Consider the following 20720-nt stretch of genomic DNA (forward strand, 5'->3'; position numbering starts at 1 on the left):
CATATTTTCCTTTTTCATCTATGTCAAGTTTGGTAGATGTACTCATTGGTGTGGAAATTGATTTCAGCTTCAGCATATCAAATTTCTTGAGCATATCATGAGTATATCTTTCTTGGTTGATGAAGATTCCTTCCTCACTTTGTTTGATTTGAAGACCAAGGAAGTACTTCAACTCTCCCATCATGCTCATCTCAAATTCACCCTGCATTTCCTTTGCAAAGTTCTTGCATAAAGCTTCATTAGTTGCACCAAATACAATATTGTCCACATATATTTGCACAACAATTAAATCATTTAAATATCTTTTTATGAACAATGTAGTATCGATGCTACCTCTATCATATCCTTTTTCAACTAGAAATTTTGAAAACCTCTCATACCAAGCTCTAGGAGCTTGTTTAATCCATACAATGTTTTGTGAAGCTTAAAGACATAATCAAATTTTTCAAAATCTTCAAAACCAGGTGGTTGTTCTACAAAAACTTCCTCTTGAATTAATTTTTTTATAATGTACTTTTTACATCCATTTGGTACAATTTAAAATTCATGAAGCATGCAAAAGCTAGCAACAACCTTATGGCTTCAATCCTAACTACGGGAGCAAAGGTTTTATCATAATCTATTCTTTCTTCTTGGTTGTATCCTTTTGTTACTAGCCTAGCTTTGTTTCTAACTACATTTCCTTGCTCATCTACTTTATTTCTAAATACCCATTTAGTACCAACAATAGGATGATTTGGAGGTTTAGGTACCAATGACCGTACATGATTCCTTGTAAAACCCAACCCTATAAACACATGTCATGACATACATGCACTGAGTAGCATGTTATTATGCTAGGAAAGCACTTAATAATAGAGGAAACCCGGTATCGTACCTAACGGTACACTTGAGTTAATTTAACCTCGAACTAGTTCAAATAGGAATTGTAGGATGAAATTTAATGTTTTATTGTCCAGGAATGACTAAAAATGATTGTTCAGAGTTCGAGGGTTAATTAGGGGTAAAATTAAAAATTTTGATGTTCAGGGGCAAAAATCGTCATTTTGCCACCTAAGATAATAATTTGATCATGGAGTGAAATTTTTGACCAAGATTAACTTTTTGGAGTATAATTTAATGATAGGAAGTGAAAATTTTCAATTCCGGCAATTTTCGAAACATAGGGGCAAAATGATAATTTTATCATCCCAAGGTAAAAACCATAATTTCACCACCCAAAACTTGTCAAAATCATAGGATTTATTTATTTTTGGTATGAACAACTATGGTATGTTAAGTGGTGAAAAATTCAAGTTTAAAAGATGAAATTTTAAAAATAGGCCAATGAGAAAGTGACACATGGCACTTTTTAATGATTTAATATTATTTTAATGAAAAGTCAGCCCATTTAAACCTCATTTTAAGTGATGGCCAGCCATAAGGGAGAACAAGAGAGAAAATAGAGAGGAAAGGAAGAAAAAAAAGAAAAACCAAAGAGAAACAAGAAAATTCAAAGGGGATTCGCGTTTTTCGCTTGTTTACGCGTCTAACGATAAGACTTTTCAACTTTTGCTTGATTTCTACCTTTCCTATGCCTTTGTTTCCATTCAGCATGCTTGAGGAGAGAGATCTAAAAGTGACATCAAGGGCTGGCCGAATTTCAAGAGGGGAGAAATTGAAATTTTTAGGTTTTGATTTTTAGTTAAATTGATGGTTTTAGTTAGTTAAATGTGTTTAGAAATTAAGTTGGGCAAGAAAGCATTAAATTTTCACAATACCCACCCTTGGCTGAATCTGCAATTAGGTATAATGATGATGATCTGATTTTTATTCTAAGAGAAATGAAGAGAAAATGATGAAAGATGGTTAAATGTGATAGAAAAACAAAGTAGAAAATTTACCGAATTAATGTCTAATTTTTGGCTGAATTTTCGAAGGAGGAAAGTGAACTGATTTTGGTGATTTTAGAAGGTTATTGGCTGATATTTAATGGTTAGAAATGTTGGAGAGAGAATGGGACGATTTAGAGCTAAAATGGAGCGCGTTAGCAATTTATCGGGTAAAATGCCAAAAATAGGTTAATACCGCGTTTAAGCCATTTTAGGCTATTTCATTTCATACCATGCATTAGTATAGGATTTAAGTCAATTATATAGTGATTTAGCATCAATGTGGTGAATTGGGTAAATTTTGCAATGCGTCTAGAAGGAGAGCCTTTCAGTAAAGGCAAGGAAGTCGTACCCGACCAATAGTGATCGGGGCACCTAGGAAGCATTTCATCTGTACAAATGGTGAGTAAACCTATAATTATTGTAAATTATCTAGAGTTTATTTTTAAATGCTCTTTATGTATTTTATGAAATGAAAATGAGATTAAAACAGGATTTTTGATGTTTCAGAAATAAATGTGACAAATAAAAATATATTGTGTTGATTATGAAATTGAGTAATTGGAGGCTACCAATTGTCTTGAAAAATATATTTTCTTATGAATGGCTTATGATATATAAGTATATGTGGCTATATTTTATAATTGCATTGGGAATAGAATGTAAGCTATCTTTTACTATGCAGGCTGGATAAATAAATAAAAGTCACGCTATACTGTCGAAATTTTATTAAAATAGGTGAGTTTAGTCACTGCAGTGACAAGTAAAATAGGTGGACTGCCTATTAGAGGGGCACGGTAAACCTGGTTTCATAGTTACTCCTGTTGTAGAGGCGAGGAGGGTAACTCCTGGTGCAGTGTTAGAGTTCACTTCACGTTGAACCCCCACGTGAATGTGTAACTCAACCAACGCCAAGGAACGACTTGTTTTCAAAACTAGAATGTGTTTAACATGCAAATATCTTAACAACCTTGGCGGACTCGGTTAGATGCCTCGACCAAGGTATCCTTGAGGACTAGATTTTGGCTTGAGCCATGTTTTTTAATAAAGGTTATAAGCCTTGACAACTGTTTTGGTAAATTACAAATGTTTTATGGTTTAAGAAAGAAATTGAAAACCTTATGAAATGGTTTGTGATTTGTTGTTTAAACTTACCTCCATTTTACTCGCCTTTAGATATTTATGATAATGTCTGTTTACTCATTGGGATTCCAAAATCTCACCCACCTCCTTTCCAAACATTTTAGGCCTGTGGTAGCTTGTAGATATTCGATTTTGTCGAGGATTCCAATTGACCCCTCTATCCCACAAACAGTAGGCTACTATCACCAATACTGGGTGTATTTATGGGCCACTTGTCATTATAATTATAATTGTACATTATAACTTTGTAAATTATTGTATGTATGAATTTATTTCATTCTCACGCTACAAAAATTATTTATGTATAGTTCTATAAAAATTGTTTTGTAAAAACATGAAATATATTATCAAATATTTTTATTTAGTTTAATTAGCCAACTTTTCACTCTAAATGAATGATTTAGATTATAAAAATTTATTTTTATTCGGCAATGGATATTTTTCTACCATACGTTGTATCTTTATCAGGTTTCAAAATTTTTTTGTAAAAATGACCAAAATACCCCTATGTGGCGAAAATTTTATTTTGATTGTTTTCGATCTAAAATAGTTTATATTTTCTTAAAACTCAATATTTAACAACGATTGCTCATAGGAAAGGCAAGAAACTGATTCGTTTGCCTTGCGGGGTTTCGATTGGCATTCTGGATAATGAATGTCAATCGGAACGTCGAGGCGGTTGTCATAGGCCCGAGAGAAGTTCCGGGTCGTGACATTCCTAGTGAATTGATCAAGTTCTTCTTGCATGGCCATTATCCAACTTTCCTCCTTTTCAGCTTTTTCAAAGTTTTTAGGTTCAATTTGAGATATAAAGGCTGAAAACTCACAAGTTTCTCTAGTTGCATTCCTAGTCTTAACTCTTTGTGAAATGTCACCTATTATTTGGTCTTGTGGGTGGTCTCTTACAAATCTCCAACTCCTTGGTAGATCATCATGCTGATTTTCTGCTCTTTGCAGATTTTCTAGAAATGGAGTTTTATTTTCTCTTCTAGATGAGCTTTCTTCATTATTTTTATTGTTCTCTAAGCTCATTTCCTCCATTTGTTTTTTTAGGATTTCAATATCATCATCATCATCATGAACTTCTTTTTGTGAAGCATTTGACTCAAAAAAAACTACATGGATTGATTCTTCAACGGTTAGGGTCCTTTTGTTAAAAACTCTATAGGCCTTTGAGTTTAATGCATATCCTAATAATATTGCTTCATCATTCTTCGCATCAAACTTCCCTAAGGGCTGTTTTTCATTGTTCAATACAAAGCATTTATAGACAAAACTCCTAAGGTGAGAAATATTTGGTTTCCTACCTTTGTAAAGTTCATATGGAGTCTTTGAAATTAAGGGTCTTATTAAGACTCTATTAAGAATATAAGCTGTTGTATTTATTGCGTCAACCCAAAGATATTTAGGTAGGTTTTTCTCACATAACATGGTCTTAGCCATTTCTTTTAATGTTCTATTTTTCCTCTCTACAACTCCATTTTGCTGGGGTGTTCTAGGTGTAAAAAAATTATGATCCAACCCCTTTTCATTGCAAAATTTTTCAAACTCATCATTCTCAAATTCTCCTCCATGGTCACTCCTTATGCTAACTATGGCTAGTCCTTTTTCATTTTCTACTTTCTTACAATAACTTAAGAATGCTTGTAGAGCATCATTCTTATGAGCAAGGAAGTATACCCAAGTATATCTAGAATAGTCATCAACTATTACAAAGCCATAAGATTTACCTCCTAAGCTAGTTGTGCTTATTGGACCAAATAGATCAATGTGCAACAATTCAAGAGGTCTCGATGTTGACACTATTTTTTTAGCCTTAAAGGATGTTCTAACTTGTTTTCCTAATTGGGAAGAATCACATATCTTATCTTTTTTAAATTTCAATTCTGACAGTCCAGCAACAAGATTTTTCTTTATTAATTTAGACATAGTATGCATGCTCACATGTCCAAATCTTCTATGCCATAACCAGCTATCATTCTCAGCATTTGCAATAAGACATTCTTCACTATTCACATCAAGGTCTTCAAGAAAAATTACATACATGTTCTTCAACCTTTTTCCTATAAATGAGATTTAATTTGTACTTATATCAATCACTTCACACTTAGTTGAATCAAAACATACTTTAAATCTTTTATCACATAATTGACTAATACTTAGTACATTATGCTTTAAGCCTTTAACTAGCAACACATGACTAATTTGAGTTTGGGAACTCTTACCAACCGTACCTATACAATGTATTCTGCATTTTGAATCATCTCCAAAGGATACGGTTCCTCCCTTTCTCTTATCCAACTGAGCAAACAGCATTTCATGTCCTGTCATGTGCCGTGAACAGCCACTATCCAAGTACCAGGGCTGTTTCTTCTTGCGTTGAGCTCTTGAACATGTCTCTTTTAAGTCCAACTCAACCTACAAAACAGAATTTCAGTTTTTCTTTATAGGTACCCATACTTTGATGGGCCTTTAAGTGTTAGTTGCAGCAAAGGATCCCTTAGGAACCCAAATTTTCTTAACTTTTTGCACTTTTCTTTTCTTAAAACAATCACATGACAAATGACCAGGTTTACCACAATTATAACATCTAGGTAATGCTTTAGCTGAATATTTGTTGTGGTATGCATATCTTTTTGAAGATTCATTTTTCAAACATTTAAGCGCTGTGTTTTCATCAAAAGTTATTTGCAAGGCTTCAGACTTATTTTCCAACTCTTGTTTTAAAAACTCAAAGTCTATTTTTGATTGTTCTAACTCAACTTGCAAAATATTTCTTTGCTCAAAAACAGAGGTGAACTCTTGTTTGATCTATTCCAAATCATTTTCAAGTAATGTAGCCTTTTTCTTCAATGATTTGTATTTAGAAAAAAGTTTTTCAAATTCATCGTAAAGGCATTCATATTCATCCTGTAAATCATCATAAGAATTAATGCAGGGGGATAAGGATACCTCTGATTCATCCTCTTGTGCCATTAAATAGATGTTTACTCTTTCCTCAAATTTTTCATCATTAGTTTCAGAGCTTGATGTGTCACTGTCCGACCATGCAGCAGCCACCATTGTTTTCTTGAATCTCTTATTTTTCTTAGGGGTTTCATCTTTCAACAATGGACACTTAGACTTGAAGTGACAAGGTTTCTTGCATTCATAGCAGATCATCTCCTCCATTTTGTTGGAATCATTTTTGTTCCTTATTTTCCATGAAGCACCTTGGTCTTTCCTGAAACCTCTTCTAGTTAGCCTTCGATTTCTTCTGCTCATTAGTTTTCTGAAATTTCTTGCAACTAGAGCTAAATCTTCATCATCATCATAGGAAAGCTCTTCTAGCTCTTTTTCAAGAATGCTAGCTTTAAGTGCAATACTCTTTTTCTTTTCCTTTGCTTCTCTTTGGTCTTCTTCTTCTTCTTCCTTGAGCTTCAGCTTATGAGTGAGAAGAGAACCACATATCTCATCGAGAGTGATGATGTTCAAATCTTTAGTCTCTCTAATGGCAATCACTTTTGGTTTTCAGGATTTTAGTAGGCATCTAAGTAGTCTCTTAACTAATTCATGTTCAGGGATAAGCTTGCCTAGCTGACTTAATTTATTTGTAATATTTATAAACCTATCAAACATGCTGGTGATGTCTTCACCAGGCTCCATTTTGAACATTTCATAACTATGTGTTAAGAGAGCAATTTTGGACTCCTTTACTTGAGAAGTCCCTTCATGGATTATTCTAAATTTTTTCCACACTTGTTTAGTTGTTGTACAGCTTGAGACTTTGTTAAATTCAGTGGGGGTCAAGGCACAATGTAATGTGTTAATGGCCTTAAAGTTTATTTGAACTTTCTTAGTTTCAGCCTCAATCCATTCAGAACTTGGCTTGGGCATCAACTCATTTGTAACTACATTCACGGTTGAGGGCATAAAGGATCCATCAGTTATGACATCCTACATTTCATAATCTATAGCCCTAATATAAATTGACATTCTAGTGCTCCAATAAGGGTAATTAGAGCCATCAAACAGAGGTGGTTTGTTTGTTGATTGTCCCTCAGTAACTATGGTTTTTTGTTGAGCCATTTGGATCCTCCCAAAGGATGTTAAGCCTTAAAAACAGGAAATTAGCTCTGATACCAATTATTGGACCCGTTGATATGTGCTAGAGGGGGAGTGAATAGCACAAATTGGCTTTTGATAAGGTGTGGAACTAATTTTCAGAACAAAGAAAATAAAAACAGAGTAGACAATGGACAACAATTTATAGTGGTTCGATCCAAGACCTACATCCACTACCTTGATTATCCAACTATAGATTTTCCAAACCAAATCACTAAAACAGTGGAATTCACAAGCTTCTACCAAGCTTTTACAATGGCTTTTCGTAGGCTCAGCCACAACCTTTACACTACTTTTTCCGAGCTAAACTAAAATCCAAAGTGGTTTTTCAAGGCTCAACCACAACCTATAACATTCAAGCTTTCCCAAGCTTGAACAACCCCTTAGAGTGACTCCCTCACTGTAAGTATACAAGAAAAAGTGGTAAAAGAAAGTACCTACGATCACTGGATGATCTGATTGGTACAAGATTGAGTGCTAATCACAGATGCAAAGAGTAGGCGTTAAAGTGCAGACAAGTTCAGTGAAGCTTTTCTGGATTTTCAACTTTCTATAGCTCAAATCTCATTCAAGCCTTAAAAAAAAACTTGTTTCTCATTGTTGGAAGACCCTTTCATACTTGGAGGTGCAACTCTGATGGCAGTTTGGTAGTTTATATCCATTGGAAACAGTTGAGGATGAGTTCTAGCCGTTAATCTATCTTGTAGTGCTCTGGTTCAAATTGCAGATAGAGAGCTCTTAGTTGACTAACTTGGTTGACTAAGTTGATTCTATTCCTGGTTTGCAGATTTTGGTAGAGGGCATTTAATCGACTGACTTGGTTGACTAAGTTAGTTCTGTTTCTCAAATTCTTCAACTCGCCATTGCTCCAATTTGAATTTTTGGTCAACCAATGTTCTTCCTTGTTTAACCAGCAAGCTTCCTCCTTATTATTTAGTTACATCTTATTGATTTTATTCCTGTTTTTCTTTCAAAGATACTCTTTGAAGAGTTAAGAAATTAATTTCATATATTAATTTCCTGCACACTCAAGTAAAGGTATTAGATACAAATAAATGGGAATGTTTTATTATCATCAAAAACTAATGGAGCCAACAATGGTTTCATAATTAATTTACCTTGAGAGCAAGTAGCATATGAGAATTCATTAGATTGAAAAATCTTCTAGTTTTTCAATAGATGACCACATGAATTTTTAATAATTTTTCACATCATTATTGATCCGAGATGGCCAATCTGTCATGTCATATATTAAAATTATTAGTAAACTTCTAGTTCAATATAACATGAGTTTCAATCATTCTAATTTTTGTGTAGTATAATCTAGAGGATAAAATGGGTAATTTTTCCAATACACTTCTTACTCAAGATAATAGATGTAATATAAAAGTATTAAATGTCTCTTTCATTTGCTGTTTCAATATGATATCTATTCTAATGAATATTTTTAAAACTTAATAATTTTTTTTGAAACTTACTAAAAAATAATACATCTTTTATTATAAACTTTGTTCCTCCTAGTAGTAAAATATTGGCTCTTCCAGAGTCTTCAATTAATCTTGTACTACTACATATTGCATTGACATTGGTTTCTTCCATTGTCAATTAAGAAAAATATTTCTTGTCTTCAAATATAGTGTGTTGTAACACTATTTGTTAGACCTATATCTATATCATTGATCTTGGATCCAATTAGATGAATATTCATGTTTAAAATAACATATATATTAAGAAACTTGCAAGTTAACATAAGATAACATTAAATATAGAATTTGTTATTAAAGCACATAACAAGAACATATCATTTCAATATAATGAGAACATATAAAAACATCTTTATAATAAAGTTATATTAAAACATACCAATAAAGTATTAAGAAATTTCATTTTTGAATATTTTAATCACTAATTGCAAGATCAATTCCTCTTTTAGGGTTAACAAGAAAAACGATCATCTTAAACAAATTTTTTTTGATATTTTTTCTCTTTTAGCTTTCTGTAATGCTTGATAAAGTTTAATAAGATGTTTCGATGTACGACAAGTACACGACCAATGGCCTTTCCTGCCATATTGATGACAAACATTTTTAATATTCTTTTTATTCAGTCCACTTTTGTATTTTTCGTATATTTCTTCACTACTCATCTATTTTTGGTGGGAAAAGAGTATTAATTCACTTTTTATGGGTTAAAGTATGCATCCACTTTTTGTGGGTAAAGGTATCCATCTACCTCTTCCACATCCACGACCATAATTATTAAATTATGTCACATTCACTTCAGGAAATGGACGAAGTTCATGATTTTACATTAGTAGCTTGTTGTTTTGTGCAACCATAGAAAGACATTAAATCCAAAACAAAACGTATTTCAGATTATCCAACTATAGTATTTTTCACTTGTTACAAAAATAAATGTCCTACAAATTCAGATATCATACAAAGTCAATTTCATATGTTTAATTCAAAAATGTCTTATGCAAAATCTCATAATATCAAAGATAGATCTATATATGTTGAGCAAAATCATAGTCAGAATTTAACAAATAAATTATATATTGAGCAAATCATATTCCAATACCAAAATAAAGAGATAATATATAATTATATATGTTCACGTGTTCAATTTGATTTAATAAATCAAGGGAAAAAATGATACATACTACATGATAGCAAGTTCACATTCCATTTTAATAAATCAAGAAACAAAATATATTATACACGACATGATAGGAAATTCACATTTAAGTTAATTTTTAAGGATTAAAACAATTAAGAGATATCAAGTTACTTACTTGATTTGCTAAAACCAAAAATCAAAAATCAACCATTGAAATCCTTTTGAAGCCTAAAAGAACTTCAATTTCGACTTTGAGATGATGTTGAAAATTAAAGAAAATTGAACTTCGACTTTGAGATAATGATGAAAACTAAATGATACTAAAGTTTGAAAGATTAGAGGATTGTGCTGATAACGTGTTATAAAATATAGCTTAAAAGAACAACTGTGATCATGATGTTGAAAATTGAAGAAAATTAAAATTCAACTTTGAGATAACGATGAAAACTAAATGATACTAAAGCTTGAAATATTAAAGGATTGTGCTGATAACATGCTATGAAATATAACTTGGAAGAACAACCATGAAAGAAAGTATTTAGAGGGAGCAAGAAGATCTTATTTGAGAGTGAGTTTACAAATGAAGTGAAGGGCTTATTAATATGCTAATAGCCTCTTATTTAGATAGAATTTACGAGATAAAGATAATACTTAAAGGATTTAATTTGGATGGATTAAATCTTAATCTTAATCCAATCTAATCTACATCCAAATATAGATATACATAATCAAATATAAGAGTTCACATCAGATTACACTGTTGGCTCCATTAGTTTTTGATGATAATAAAACATTCCCATTTCATTTGTGTCTAACATTTCTATCTAAGTGTGTAAAACAAAAAGTCATATGGAAATAATAAATCAACCTTTCAAATGTATATATCAAGCATCATGAAAATGAAGACAAGTGATTGATCAACTAAGAGGAAAGTCTTTAGTTGAATAATGAAGAATGTCGGTTGACTAAAATTTAAATTGGAGAAATGGCGGGCTAAAGAATAGTGAGAAACAGAACCAACTTAGTTGACCAATATAAGGGTTAGTCGACTAAGAAGCTACTACCAAAATTTGGACCTCAAGACAGAACCAACTTAGTCGACTAAGAAATGGGTTAGTCGACTAAGTGTACACTGCAAGAGTTGCCAAATACAGGGAGCAGAAAACAGAGACAGCTTAGTCGACTAAGATATCAGTTAGTCAACTAAGAGCATTCTACCTGTAAGTTTGAAATCTGCACTAAAAGACAGAGTAACTGGTAGAACAGACTCCCAATTGTCTCCAACGGCTAAAAAACTGTCAAACTCCCATTAGAGATGTTTCTCTAAGTATAAAAGGGTCTTCCAATAGTAAGAAACCATTTCTTAGAAGTTTTGGAAGAGATTTGAGTCATTAAGAGCTGAAAAACTAGAAAATTTTCTCTCCACCTCACTACACTTAAACGCCCATCATTTGTATTTATATTCTGCACTCAACCTTGTACAATTTAAATCAATTTGTGATCATAGGTACTTTCTTCTACTTCTCTTCTTGTATTCTTAGAGTGAGGGAGTCACTCTAAGTGATTGTTTCAAGCTAGGATTGCTTGAAAGTGTTAAGGTTTTAACTTAGCCTTCAAAAGTTAGGTGTTTGGTTATAGTTGAGCCTAGGAAAAACTAGTGTAAATGGTTTTGGCTGAGCCTAATAAAAGCCATTGTAAAGTTTGGTGAAAGCTTGTTAATTTCACCGGTTTCTAGTGGATTGTTTGGAAAATCCTTGATTAGATAATCAAGGTAGTGGATGTAGGTCTTGGACTGAACCACTCTAAATTCTACTGTCCTTTTTACTCTGTTTTGTTTCATTTTCTTTCCTTCATTTGTCTCACCCTTATCTTGACTTTGAGACAATATTTGAAAGAGCCAAATTGTGCTATTCACCCCCCTCTAACACATATTATTGGGACCAACAAGTGGTATCAGAGCTAGTTCCCTATTCTTAAGGTCTAAAACCCTTTGGGAGGATCCAAATGGCTCTTCAAAAATCTATAGTTGATGAGCGACAATCAACAAACAGACCACCTCTGTTTGATGGCTCAACTATCCTTATTGGAGCACTAAGATGTCAATTTACATTAGAGCTATAGATTATGAAATGTGGGACATCATAACTAATGGACCCTTTATTCCCTCAACTTTGAATGTAGTAACAAATGAGTTGATGCGTAAGCTAAGGTCTGAATGGACCAAGGCTGAAACTAAGAAAGTTCAAACAAATTTTAAAGCCATCAATACATTGCATTATGCCCAGACCCCCACTGAATTCAACAAAGTCTCAAGCTGTACAACAGCTAAGCAAGTGTGGGATAAACTTAGAATAATCCATGAAGTGACTTCTCAAGTCAAGGAGTTCAAAATAGCCCTCTTGACACATAACTAAGAAATGTTCAAAATGGAGCCTGGTGAACACATCACTAGCATGCTAGATAGATTTACAAACATTACAAATAAATTGAGTCAGCTAGGCAAACCAATACCTGAGCATGAAATAGTTGAAAGACTTCTTAGAAGCCTACAAAAAAATTGGAAGCTTAAAGTGACTGCAATCCGAGAGGCCAAGGACCTAAATGTTATTACCTTAGATGAGATTTGTGGTTCTCTCCTTACTCATGATCTGGAGCTTAAAGAGGAAGAAGAAGAAGATAGAAGGGAAGCAAAGGAAAAGAAAGAGAGCATTACTCTTAAAGCCAGCATCCTTGAAGAAGAGCTAGAAGAGTTGTCATGTGATGATGATGAAGAGTTAGCTCTGGTTGCAAGAAAATTCAGAAAGCTTATGGGCAGAAGAAACCAGAGACTAGCTAGACAAGGATTTAGAAAAGATCAAGGTGCTTCATGGAAAATCAGAAACAAAAGTGACTCCAACAAAAAAGAGGAGATGATCTGTTACGAGTGCTAGAAACCTAAACACTTCAAGTCCGAGTGTCCATTGCCGAAAGATGAGACTCCAAAGAAAAATAAGAAATCCAAGAAAGCAATGGTGGCAATTGCATGGTCGGACAGTGACACATCAAGCTCTAAAACTGAAAATGAAAAATTTGAGGAAAGAGCAAACCTCTGCTTGATGGCACAAGATGATGAAACTGAGGTATCCTCACCCTCTGTAATATTTATATTGATGATTTACAAGATGAGTGTCACGACCCAAATTTTGGGTCATGACCGGCGCATGCGTCCAATGGACGTAATCCACTAAACCCAAGCAAGCCTATTATTTATCTTACTTATGATTCTATTTATTATCACTAAGTCCTATTTCATGACTTTGAGTCAAAATAGTGATATACATTGCCAACTCGTACTGGCATTACTCTTTTAAAATTTACATTAAGTTCATCTATACATAACAAAATAATACTCGACCTCCAGCGGAGTGACTCGGATGGATATTGTCACGACCCGGTACTCCCCTCGAGCCCGTGACAACCGCCGAGGTGTCCCGGTAGACACTTATTGCCCGGAATATCAACCCGAAACCCCGCAAGGCTTTACTATCAGTTTCTCTGTTCCCTTGTGAGCAACCATTGTCAAATATCGTGTTCTAAAATATTTTAAGCTGTTTCCAACTTTAAACAAATAAAATATTAATTTTTCGTCTCACAAGGGTATTTTGGTCATTTTTCTCAAAAATTTTAAAACTGGCTAAAACGTAATATACAAGTACAAAACACACAATTCATATTCAAAATGAGTTTAAAAGTCTAAAATCTTCATTTAAAACGAAATTATGGTTATTTGAATATAATAAGAAAATAAAAGAAATATTAAGTAAAATATTCTATTTTCTTATAAAACAATATTTATAGAGTTATACGTGAATAATTTTTATAACGTAAAAGTTAAATAAATTTATACATACTTAAATACAGTAAACCAAAAAATTTAATTTAATTTACAATAACAAGAGTGCCCCCGAATAAACAAAAGTAAAGAGGACTGTGAACCTACGGTTTGGAAAATGCAGATCCCACTGTAGTCCTCGATGAGATCAGCTATCTACAGTCTATATTGAACCTGAAATTGGTGGAAAGGAGGGTGGTGAGATTATAAAATCCCAATGAGTAAACAAACATCATCATAAACATCTAGAGTTGAGTACATGGAGACAATAAAGTAAATCATCATATACTGGGTTATACAATTAGAACACATCTCGTTCAAAATACGTAAAAAGGCTTATGAATCTCATAAAAATCTAGGCTTGTGCCATAAATCCATTCTCGGGGACACCTTGGCCGAGGCATCCTACCGAGACCGCCAAGGCTATTAAAATTCACATTTCACATAAATCATGTTTTTGTTTTGAAAACATAGCCGTTCCTTGACGTTGGCTGAGTTCCCCCTCACGTGGTGGTTTAGCGTGAAGTGAACCCTAAACTTTACCCCAGGAGATACCCTACGCTCCTCTCCGTTCGAGGTAAGAATATAATGGGGTTTACCGTGCCCCTCTAAAAGGCTGGTCCACAGAAACCCCCTACTGCAGTGATTAATTAATATATAATCCACCATATAATAAAACTCAATAACATGATATGGCAATTTTGTAATTCGTAGTTTTTCAAGGTAACCAAACAATTCGCATTTCAATACAATTGCCAACTAGCCAATCATGCTCGATTTATCATAAGCCAGTTAATTTAAACAATCAAATTGCCACAATTAACAGTCTCCGTGTACTCTATTTTTCAAATCACTATTAATTTCAAAACAATTTATAATTTAATTTCATTGAAACTCATTTATTCATAAAACATGAAAATTTATCTTTTTAAGTTTCTTTTTCCATAGAATTCATGAAAGCATTTAAAAACCACCCTAGATAATTAAAATGACAGTAAGTTTACTCACAATGTCTAGAATGCAGACTTTTGAAGCACTCTGTCTACTGGTCCTCAGATGCAATTTCCTTGCCTTTATCGGAGGACTCACCACCTTGACACAGTACAAAATCGAGAGTTTCACCAAGTTGGTACTAAATCAAAATTAAACTAATTTAGACTACCAATGCATGATATGGAATGCAAAAATGCACTGGTAACTATCTAAACCCGGTATTGGCCTAATTCGTCTTATCACCCGACTAAATTCCTAACGGGTCCGTTTAAACTCCAATTTAATTCTTTTCAGTTTCTATACCTCAATTGCACCCAAATTAACTTAATGTCCCTCAGTGTGGTGCAAATTATCAGTCCCAACAGCAAATTACGAAAATACCCCTAGTGGGTAAAAATTCGTATTTTTGCTCCGAAAATTCCCATTATATTTCTAGGCTCATAATTCATCATTCCTTAACCAATTCTCCTAGAATAAAATCAAACTCATCCTCACTCACTACATGGTAAATTCAGCCATTAATGGTTGGGGGAGAAAATAAATTCTTTTCTTGTTGTTTTGTTTCTAAATATGCTAAACTAACTAAAAACACTAACATAAATTAAAATCAAATAAATCCAACAACTTTCTCTCTCCTAACCCATTTTTCCAGAATTTAATTCATCATGAAAACATGTAATTTAATCATGGAAAATAAAGAGAAATGCTTGGGAATAAGAAAACTCAAGCTTAATAGAAAAAACTCACCTTTTTCACTTAATTTCCTTGAAAATTCACACTTTTTCTTTGATTTTCTCTCTCTAGGGTTTTGTTTTTGTTTTCTCTCTCTTCTTGCTGGTTTGGCCGGCCATGGGGTGGAAGCTGGGCTGATTTTGTGCCTTTTAAAATGGAAAATAATAAATTAATAAAGGCATGACACATGGCATCATGTCATTGGCCCGTTTTTAAAATTTTAAAAATTTAAACATTTTATCTCCACCACATGTTTAGTCAAGGGTCAAAGATGAAGACAAGGAAGACCATGTGCTGGAAAAAATATCCTGGTGGTGAAAAATTACAATTTTGCCCCTGAGGTGGCAAAATTACCATTTTACCCCTATACTCAAAATTATACCGAAATTAAAATTTTTCACTTCTAAACCTCAAATCATACTTCAATAAGTCAAATTATACTCTAATAAGTCAAATGGGGTCAAAAAAATCTTTTCTAAAATTCCCATTTTGTCCCCAGGTGGCAAATGACCATTTTGCCCCTAGTTAGTGAAAATTTCGATTTGACTCCAAATTGATCCTCAAACTCCAAATTACCATTTTAAGTCATCCATGAACTGTGAAACTCTTAATCTCACCTTAAAATTCCTATTTGATCTAGTTCGAGGATTAAATAAACTTTGTTGTACCTCTAGGTACAATACCGACTTTTGTAAATTTTTCGGGACTCTCCTAGCATGCAATCATGCTATCATCACATGTATGTCATGAATAGTATTTTATAAGGTCGGGCTTTACAGATATACAGCTACTGAATGCCGAGACACCTACCAGAAGATGTACACAGATCTACAAGGACACCTCGTCCTAATTATCGGCTACCTCGTGATCTGAAAACATGAATTTGAAAATGGTGAGTATAAACCCAGTGAGTGAACAAGGAAGGGAACAAGCAACAATTAGGAAAAATTTAAAATCATGATGCACTTGTTTCAAACAATGCAATTTAGTTCATTCCTATTTAAAACCCCTCCAAACCCCAGAGTTGTTCGCTACAGCGAGCATGAATTTCGATGTAGTGAAAACAAAGCAACAAGAGAAACATTTTTCCTCACTCAACAAAAGCTATCCTGCTAAACTAATAAAATCAACCTAACATTCATGAAAATTCTCAAAGTATAATGTGTCAAATTTTACGTACATTACAACCATAAATCATTGTCCATCAATTTGCTATATCACACACATTTACATATGTATATATATATACGTATATACCCATCATCATCATCTCACCAACCCATCATCATCATCACCAGCTCATGCGCACTCCCTACTCGCACATGGCTGGGTCATCACCGGATTATGCGCACTCCCTACTCGCACATAACCGGGTCATCCTCGGCTTATGCACACTCCCTACTCGCACATAGCCGAGTCAACATAATTACACAACATTATATTCAAGCATATATGTATATCAACATAATGCAGCCACATAGAAATCCATAATAACCACATTTCATAACATAAACCTTTTCTCAAAAGCTTGTTCCCAAGGCATTCATTTTCATGAAAAATTTCATAAAATCATTCAAACACTTTGTTCAAAACAGTCATATTCCCAAAACAATTTTGATAGGCAGTCCACTCACAGGTGTCGAAAATTCAGATTTCGGGTGAACTCTGACTAATAGTCCTCAGGCGTAATTCCTTTGCCTTTTCCGGACGTCTCACCACCTTGACTCAGTTTAACGGAATAAGTTACTAACCTAGAGTCCTAAATTATTTACTAGTCTTTTTGCTTATAAGTGTATGTCTACCCTATATACAAATCAAACCACCTAATCAACTAAGTGCATTCGATCATATGTTATTCTATTTAAAATCTACCTAAATCTCTTTCGTCAAGGTTTAACCTGGATTTCCAATTCAATTTAATTTGTGATCTGGCAATTAGAAGCATTTAGAACAAGATAACATAAACAACTTAAATTCGTAAAACATAAGCAAAAGAGAGATAAATAAATCAAACTACATATTGAGTTCAATCATAATCTTAGTTTAAAAACTTAGTTCCCCATCAAGTTACACATCATTGTCAAATAAAGTTTAAACAATAAAAACAAACTAAGAAAATAAAAGAATAATAAAAAAAGATAAAACTCAAGAATTATAATCTTGATCTTTCAAATCTTCTTGAATCCTTCACATTCTTCTCAGCTTTAATGACTTTTTGGCTTGATTCTCAACTGTTAATCTAATGTTTCATTCTCTTTTTAAAAAGTCCTTCGAAAGGTTATTTTTATAAGGCTTTGAAGCTAGGCCAAGTTGAGTGAAGAAAGAAGTCAATTTAAGCTAGGATTTCCTCATCAGACTATATGGGTCGCAGCTTTGCCTAATTAATTAACAGAAATTGTAATTGCTCTAGGACTACTACAGTGCATCAAATTTGACAAAATTTTTTACCACCTTCCAAGCCGAACTGGGTGAAGTAGAAAACATAAAAGTTGTAGAGTTTTCTCTTATATTTCCAATGGTTTAAGAATCATCTCATTTGAAGCTTTGTAGAGATAGTTATATCTAAAATACCGAAACATATGCAATGGAAGCCTACACTTTGAAATTGCTCTCCTTCTTCCATTAAAATTCTTCTTTCATCAAACACCTGCAAAAGCATAAATAAATCAATAACAACCTATCTTAACCACATTAATATTAAATTAAGCATAAAATTAACTAAGATTAGATTGACTCACCTAAAATAACTAATTTAAAATAATTAAATAAAACTTACTAATTTTTATGCATTACTACAAGAACTTTGTTAAATTATTATCAAAATTAAGCCCAAATAACTTTATATCATAGAGTTATCGTACCCCCAAACTTAATATTTTGCTAGTTCTCGAGCAAAATATAAAAAAGAAACTAACTTATGAAAATCAAATTTAGTTAATGAAAACTAAAATAAATATAATTATTACTACTACTGTTACTATTACTACTACTACTACTACTACTAGAGATAAAGTGCACCAACTCAATGATCCCCTATAATTTTCTCAAAAGTATGTCTATCAATCATTAACTGAAGGAAAAATATAAGCCTCATTCAAATTCATGTTTCAATTACAATGCAAGCATATTCTAGAATGGATTTTCATGTGTGTGTGTAGTCTTTTACTAAGAATATCATGATATCTAGATGAGTTTATGCTAACACAAATATCAAATTAGTACTAGAATTCCATATGTTTACTTTTTATCTCTCTCTCCCCACTAATGTAGACTAACACCAAGGTAGGAATCAATAGGACTTTAATTGGCTTGTAATATATGGCTAGGGTCAAGGTATGATAAAGGATATTAATGTGGCTCAAATCACCCTAAGCACATAATTACTTTAGGACCTATATATGGAGCTTTATTCTCTTTCTCCAAGTACACTTTTTCTTCCACATTTGAACTTTTTTTTTCAACACATTTTTTTTAACACAATTTCAAAATTTTACACCCTTAAACTTATTTTCTTTGTATTGTAGGTAATGGGGTGATTGTTAATATTTTGAACTCTTTTTTTTTTTCACATCAATATCACCTTTCTACCTTTTACAACATTTAGCTCAATCTATATTTCCTAAAACATTATACATGCTTAAGGGTGAGGGTTGCAAAATTGAAAAGTTAATTTTAAGACTATGCTCAATTATTATGTAGTTAAATAAAGAAAAGTAAAATTAGGCTCAAAAGGGTATACTTGGTATAAAAATTTGACAAGGTAGGCTTTTTAGGCTCAAATGGTCTAAAAATGGCCTAAATCATCTCTCTAACTAAGTATTGCCTAAGATTCACCTCGAGAGAAAATCAAGCAAATTCTAGAATTTATGACATAATCTAAAATTTACATCAATATCAATCTTCTTTAAATATTCAGAATAATTCAAAGTAAAAGATATAGTGCTCAAAATATTGGAAATCACATCCTCGTAATGATACTTAGCAAAAGAATTTAAGATGAATCCAAATAAAAACCTTATTCACCAAAAGTTAAGAATTCAAGACAACTGGTTATCATTATTGGATAGAAAAATCATCGAAAAAATTGGCATAACTTTACTCTAGATTCCTAAAATTCGAACAAATAATAAATTCATTTACCAACTAATCCTAAATTATTTATAAATCTAGATAAAAAAGCAAATATAATTAAATCTAAAACTTTCATAAAATATTTTTCACCAGAAAAATAAATCCACCCTCTAAACTTAAACTTAACATTGTCCTCAATGTTAGAAAAAATAAAAAAGGTAAAGAATACTCCCCTAATGATTGGATGAATATGGTGACGCGCTAGTCCTCCTCCTCGTTTTTATTGTCATCTTCCTCATTCTCACTGCTAAGAAGAATTTTTTTTAACTGCAAAAAGAAAATAAATAAAGATTAATGTAGAGAAATAAAATAAATAATAAATAAAAATAACTAAAAAGAAAATAAATAAAGAAAAAGGGTTTTTATTGGGTAAGTGGGTTGCCCTTTGTTTGCAGCCCACTTCAGGGGGTTTATGTGATAGTGGTGTCACGACCCGGAACCATCCTTGAGTCCGTGACAACAGCCGCGATTTCTCAATAGGCACTCATCTCCCGAATACCATATCAAGACCTCGCAAGGCTTTCATATCAGTTTATTATCTCCCCTGTGGTTAATCGTTGGCAAATGTCGTATTTTAAAGGCTTTTAAGCCTTTTTTCGATTTAAAACAGTGGAAAAATAAATTTCACTTCACATGGGCATTTTGGTCATTTTTCATCAAAAATTTCAAGTTCGACCAAAATGTAGTACTTAAGCGAGAAATGCATATTTCGAAATCGAAATTAAATTTGAATGTCTAAAATGTGATTTAAAATGGAATTATAACCATTTAAATAAAATAAAAATATTCGACAAAATATTCTATTTCTTACAAATTAATATTTATAGAGTATTCTGAAAATAATTTTTAGTAGCGTAAAAGTTAAATATATTTATACAAACTATAATACGAAAAACCAAAGTATGAAATTTAATTTACAGTGCTACGTGGGCCCACAAATGAACAAAAGTAGTAAAGATAGTAAACCTATAGTTTTTGAAGTAGTATGGCCAATTATAGTTCTCGACGATGTCTGCTATCTACAGGCTAACCCGGCCTGAAATGATGGGATAAAAAAAAAAGGGTGAGATTATAAAATCTCAGTGAGTAAACAAACACCATCTAAATAATCCAAAGGCAAGTAAAGGGAGACAATTAAAAATAATTCATTTCAACAAATTTCTTACAACACGAATATTCATTTCAACCAAATAATCAATATGGCTCGTGAATTTCTCAAAACTTGGCTCATGCCAAATCCTGTACTTGGGGACACT

The 20720-nt window shown here is 32.7% G+C and overlaps 2 long non-coding RNA genes across 2 annotated transcripts in view; both read right to left on the reverse strand.

Moving 5' to 3' along the window:
- Positions 1-20720, reverse strand: part of LOC108662221 (uncharacterized) — a 67825-nt gene that overhangs the window by 7417 nt on the left and 39688 nt on the right. The gene's annotated exons all lie outside the window — the stretch shown is intronic.
- Positions 13643-15461, reverse strand: LOC148764653 (uncharacterized). The gene is made up of 3 exons (XR_016025096.1): positions 15349-15461; positions 14617-14700; positions 13643-13782 (listed from the first exon to the last, which is right to left on the reverse strand). It is a non-coding gene; the product is annotated as an uncharacterized LOC148764653 (long non-coding RNA).

The sequence above is a fragment of the Theobroma cacao genome, chromosome 1 (genome assembly GCF_053813885.1).
Source record: "Theobroma cacao isolate CCN51 chromosome 1, ASM5381388v1, whole genome shotgun sequence".
Lineage (NCBI taxonomy): Eukaryota > Viridiplantae > Streptophyta > Magnoliopsida > Malvales > Malvaceae > Theobroma > Theobroma cacao.